General features: G+C 39.6%; 1 pseudogene; it reads right to left on the bottom strand.

The window, feature by feature from the left end:
* Positions 1-5,055: 5,055 nt before the first annotated feature.
* LOC119865544 lies at positions 5,056-5,168 on the bottom strand (annotated as a pseudogene).
* Between the last annotated feature and the right edge of the window lie 756 nt (positions 5,169-5,924).

The following is a 5,924-nucleotide window of genomic DNA, read 5'->3' on the forward strand; positions in this document are numbered from 1 at the left end:
AATTTTTTATGTAAATTCAATTAGCCAACATATAGTAAGTACATCATCAGTTTTAGATTTAGTTTTCAATAACTCTTCAGTTGAGTGAGTATAACACCCAGTGCTCATCACATCATGTACCCTCCTTAATGCCCATCCCTCAGTTATCCCATCTCTTCACCCACTTCCTCTCCAATAGCCCTCAATTTGTTTCCCAGAGTTAAAAGTCTTTCATGGTTTGTTTCCCTCTGATTTCTTCCTATCCTCTTTTTCCCTTCCTTCCCCTATGATCCACTGTGCTCTTATATTCTTCATATGAGTGAAACCATATGATAATTGTCTTTCTCTGATTGTCTTCTTTTGCTCAGCGTAATGCCCTCCATTTCCGTCCATATTGATGTAAATGGTAAGACTTCATCCTTTATGATGGCTGAGTAATATTCCATTGTATAAATATATACCACATTTTCTTTATCCATTCATCTTTTTTAAAAAATATTTTCTTTATTTATTCATGGGAGCATGAGACAAAGAGAGAGAGAGAGAGAGAGAGAGAGAGAGAGAGAGAGAGGCAGAGACACAGGCAGAGGGAGAAGCAGGCTCCAAGCAGGGAGCCCGACATGGGACTCGATCTCAGGCCGAAGGCAGGTGCTAAACTGCTGAGCCACCTGGCTGCTCCCATTATTTTTGAAGGCCATCTCCGTTCCTTTCACAGTTTGGCCAATATGGACATTGCTGCTATGAACACTGGGGTGCAGATACCCTTTTGTTTCACTCATTCTGTATCTTTAGGGTAAATATCCAGTAGTGCAATTGCTGGGTCATAGAATAGCTCTATTTTTAACTTCTTGAGGAACCTCCACACTGTTTTCCAGAGCAGCTGTACCAGCTTGATTTCCCACCAAAAGTGTAAGAGGGTTCCCCTTTCTCCACATCCTCAATGTTGGCATTTGTTGTTTCCTGTCTTGTTAATTTTAGCCATTCTAACTGGTGTAAAGTGGTACCTTATTATGGTTTTGATTTGTATTTCCCTGATGCCAAGTGATGTTGAGCATTTTTTCATGTGTCTGTTGGCCATTTGTATCTATTCTTTGGAGAAATGACTGTTCATGTCTTCTGCCAATATCTTGACTGTATTTTTGTTTTTGTGTGTGTGTGTGTGTGTGTGTGTTGTTTGAAGCAGGCTCCATGCAGAAGCCTGACTTGGGACTTGATCCCAGGACTCCAGGATCATGCCCTGGGCCAAAGGCAGGCACTAAACCACTGAGACACCCAGGGATCCCCAAGTTTGATAAATTCTTTATGGATCTTGGTTACTAGCCCTTTGTCTGATATGTCATTTGCAAATATCTTCTCCCATTCTATGGGTTGCCTTTTAGTTTTGTTGACTATTTCCTTTGCTGTGCAGAAGCTTTTTATCTTGGTGAATTTTGCTTTTGTTTCCCTTGCCTTTAGAGAGGTGTTCTGCAAGAAATTGCTGTGGCCAAGGTCGAAGAGGTTGCTGCCTGTGTTCTAATGATTTTGATGGATTCCTATCTCACATTTATATCTGTCATCCACTTTGAGTTTTTCTTTGTGTATGGTCTAAGAAAATGGTCCAGTTTTATTCTTCTGCATGTGGCTGTCCAGTTTTCCCAATAGCATTTGTTGAGGAGACTGTCTTTTATCCACGGGATATTCTTTCCTGCTTTGTTGAAGATTAGGTGACTATAGAGTTGAGGATCCATCTCTGGGTTTCTGTTTTATTTTTTTTTATAAATTTTTATTTATTTATGATAGTCACACACAGATAGAGAGAGAGAGGCAGAGACACAGGCAGAGGGAGAAGCAGGCTCCATGCACCGGGAGCCCGACGTGGGATTCGATCCCGGGTCTCCAGGATCGCGCCCTGGGCCAAAGGCAGGTGCCAAACCGCTGCGCCACCCAGGGATCCCTGGGTTTCTGTTTTATTCCATTGGTCTATGTGTCTGTTTTTGTGCCAGTACCATACTGTTTTGACTATCACAGCTTTGTAATGTAACTTGAAGTCAGGCATTGTGATGCTCTCAGCTTTGGTCTTCTTTTTCAACATTACTCTGGCTATTCAGGGTCTTTTCTGATTCCATACAAATCTTAAGATTATTTGTTTCCACTCTGTGAAAAATATCTATAGTATTTTGATAGGGATTGCACTGAGTGTATAGATTACTTTGGGAAGCATAGATCATTTTCACAATATTTATTTTAATCCATGAGCATGGAATGTTTTTCCATTTCTTTCTGTCTTCCTCAATTTCTTTCACAAGTGTTCTGTAGTTTTTAGAGTACAGATCCTTTGCCTCTTTGGTTAGATTTATTCCTAGATATCTTATGGTTGGGGGTGCAATTGTAAATGGGATTGATTCCTTAATTGCTATTTCTTCAGTCTCATTGTTAGTGTATAGAAATGCACCTGACTTCTGTGCATTGATTTTGTATCCTGCCACATTGCTGAATCGCTGTATGAGTTCTAGCAATCTTGGGGTGGAGTCTTTTGGGTTCTCCATATACAGTATTATGTTATCTGTGAAGAGTGAGAGTTTGACTTCTTTTCTGCCAGTTTGAATGCCTTTTATTTCTTTTTGTTGTCTGATTGCTGAGGCTAGGACTCCTAGTACTATGTTTAATAACAGTAGTGAGAGTGGACATCCCTGTTATGTTCCTGATCTTAGGGGAAAATCTCTCAGTTTTTCCCGTTAAGAATGATATTCACCGGCAGCCTCGGTGGCGCAGCGGTTTAGCGCCGCCTGCAGCCCAGGGCGTGATCCTGGAGACCCTGGATTGAGTCCCGCGTTGGGCTCCCTGCTTGGAGCCTGCTTCTCCCTCTGCCTGTGTCTGTGTCTCTGCCTCTCTCTCTCTCTCTCTCTCTCTCTCTCTCTCTCTCTCAATGAGTAAATAAATAAATCTTAAAAAAATGATATTCACTGTGGGCTTTTCATAGATGGCTTTTAAGATATTGGGGTATGTTCCCTCTATCCGTACACTGTGAAGAGTTTTTAACCAAGAAATGATGCTGTATTTTGTCAGATGCTTTTTCTGTATCAATTGAGAGTATCATATGGTTCTTGTCTTTTATTAATGTGATGTATCATGTTGATTGATTTGTGAATATTGAACCACCTTTGCATCCCAGGGATAAATCCCACTTGGTCATGGTGAGTAATATATATATATATAAAAGATTTTATTTATTTATTTTTTCATGACAGACACACAGAGAAAGGCAGAGACATAGACAGAGGGAGATGCAGGCTCCCTGCAGGGCGTCTGATGTGGGACCCAATCCCAGAACACTGAGATCATGACCTGAGCCAAAGACAGATGCTCAACCACCAAGCCACTGAGGTACGTAGTGAATAATCCTTTTAATGTACTGTTGGATCCTATTGGCTAGTATCTTGGTGAGTATTTGACATCCACGTTCATCAAGGATATTGGTCTGTAATTTTCTTTTTTGAGAAAAATGGCTGTTTGTCTGATATTGGGATCAAGGTAATGCTGGCCTCAAAAAACGAATTTGGAAATTTTCCTTCCGTTTCTATTTTTGGAAACAACTTCAGTAGAGTAGGTATTATTTCTTCTTTAAATGTTTGGTAGAACTCCCCTGGAAAGCCATCTGGCCCTAGACTTTTTTGTGTGTGAGGTTTTTGATGACTCCTTCAATTTCCTTGCTGGTTATTGGTCTGTTCAGATTGTCTATTTCAGTTTTGGTAGTTTATAAGTTTCTAGGAATGCATCCATGTCTTCCTGATTGCCTAATTTGTTGCCATATAGTTGCTCATAATATGTTCTCAAAATTGTATATATTTCCTTGGTGTTGGTTATAATCTCTCCTGTTTCATAATTTTATTAATTTAAGTCTTTTTTCTTTTGGATATGTCTGGCTAGGGTTTTATCGATCTTATTAATTCTTTCAAAGAACCAGCTTCTAGTTTTGTTAATCTGGTCTACTGTTCTTTTGGTTTCTTTTTCATTGACTTCTGCTCTAGTCTTTATTATTTCACTTCTCCTGCTAGATAGAGTACCCTGGGCTATAGATTTTCCTCTTTTGGCACTTTTTTTGTTTTTATTTTTTTCCAGATTTATTTCTTTATTTTTAGAGAGAGAATAATAAAGAAGGTAGATGGATGGAGGGGCAGATGGAGAGGGAGTGAATCTCCAGCAGACTCCCAACTGAGTGTAAAGCCTGATGCAAAGCTTGATCTCAGGAGCCTGAGATCATCACTTGAGCAGAAACCAAGAGTCAGATGCTCAACTGCCTGAGCCACTGAGGCTCCCCCTGTGCCTTGAATATATCACGTCACTTTCTTCTGGCCTGAAAAGTTTCTGTTGAAAAATCTGCTGATAGGCTTATGGGGTTTTCCTTGTATGTAGCTATAGATGTTTTCTTTTATCCTAGTTCTTTTAGAATTAATTCTTTGTAATTGCTTTTTGTCATTTTAATTACTGAGTATCTTGTTGTGGACCTCTTTGGGTTGATTTTTTTGGCGCTTCTCTATGCCTCCCTGATCTGAATTTATGCTTCTTTCCCCAAACTCGGAAAGTTTTCAGCCTTTATTTCTTCAAATAAAATTCTGCCCCCTTTGCTCTCTCTTCTTCTTCTTCTTCTGAGATTCCTATAATGCAAACATTATTACACTTAACAGAGTCAACTGAGTCTCCTAAAACTATTCTCATTTTGCATAATTTTTTCCCTCATCTACTTAGCTTAGTTACTTTCCATTACTCTGTCCTCCAGGCTATTGATTTATTCTTCTGCTCTTTATCCCATCTGCTATTTTAATTTCAATTATTGTGTTCTTCATCTCTGATTGTTCCTTTTTATCTCTTTTTTTTAAGTGTCCCACTAATGTCCTCTACTCTTTTCTCAAGTTGAATGAGTCTTTATTATTATTAAATTCTCGATAGGGCATATTGCTTATCTCTCTTTTGCCTAGGTCTCTTGCTATAATTTTATCCTATTCTTTCATTTTTGATATATTCTTCTGTTTGCTTATTTTGTCTAAGTCTCTTGTCTGTTTTTGTGTGTTAGGAAAGTCAGCTACATTAGTTGCTCTCAAAAATATGGAACACTTCATGTATTTGTGTGTCATCTTTGAGCAGGGGCCATGCTAATCTTTCTTTTCTTTTTTTTTAAGATTTTATTTATTCATTAGAGACACAAAGAATGAGAGAGAGAGAGAGAGAGAGAGAGAAAGAGAGAGAGAGGCAGAGACACAGGCAGAGGGAGAAGCAGGCTCCATGTAGGGAGCCCAAGGTGGGACTTGATCCCGGGTCTCCAGGATCACGCCCTGGGCTGAAGGCAGCGCTAAACCACTAAGCCACTGGGGCTGCCCCATGCTAATCTTTTCTGTACAGTTCCAGTTTTTTAGTATATGTGCTTCCAAAGTGAGTACTTTAGTTCCTTTTTTGAAGTTGCCTTATCAAGTTGAATGAAACTCAATTTTATAAGCTTCCTTTCATTGTATAATAGAGAATTTCTCTGCTATTTTTCCTGAGTTCTTATGAGGGAGCTTCTTTCTAAATCCTTAGAATTTTCTTAGTGACAGGAGTGTTCTTGTTATTCACTGTGGGGCCCCAGCATTACCTCTGAGTTTATACTAACTCCTGGTGGGACCTTAGATGTTAGCATTGGGACTGGCCAAGTTGGAAAAAGGAACTGTATAATTAGAGGATTGAGCCTTTGGTTCAGGGGATATTAACCTGACCTCCTGGCCTCTGGGGAAAAGAGAGGGGCTGGAGATTGAGTTCTGTCATGTGCTCAGTGATTATTACACCAAGGTTTAGTTGAACCCTGATATACATACATTGATGTGCTGGGAGCGTGACATGTCCTAGAGACATAGATGCTTTGTGGTTCTTACCCTCGTAGACCTTGATCTCTTCCTTTGGGTCTTTTTGACTTGTGTTCTTTGTAATGCAACTTT

The sequence above is a fragment of the Canis lupus genome, chromosome 13 (assembly GCF_011100685.1).
Source record: "Canis lupus familiaris isolate Mischka breed German Shepherd chromosome 13, alternate assembly UU_Cfam_GSD_1.0, whole genome shotgun sequence".
In the NCBI taxonomy this organism is placed as follows: domain Eukaryota; kingdom Metazoa; phylum Chordata; class Mammalia; order Carnivora; family Canidae; genus Canis; species Canis lupus.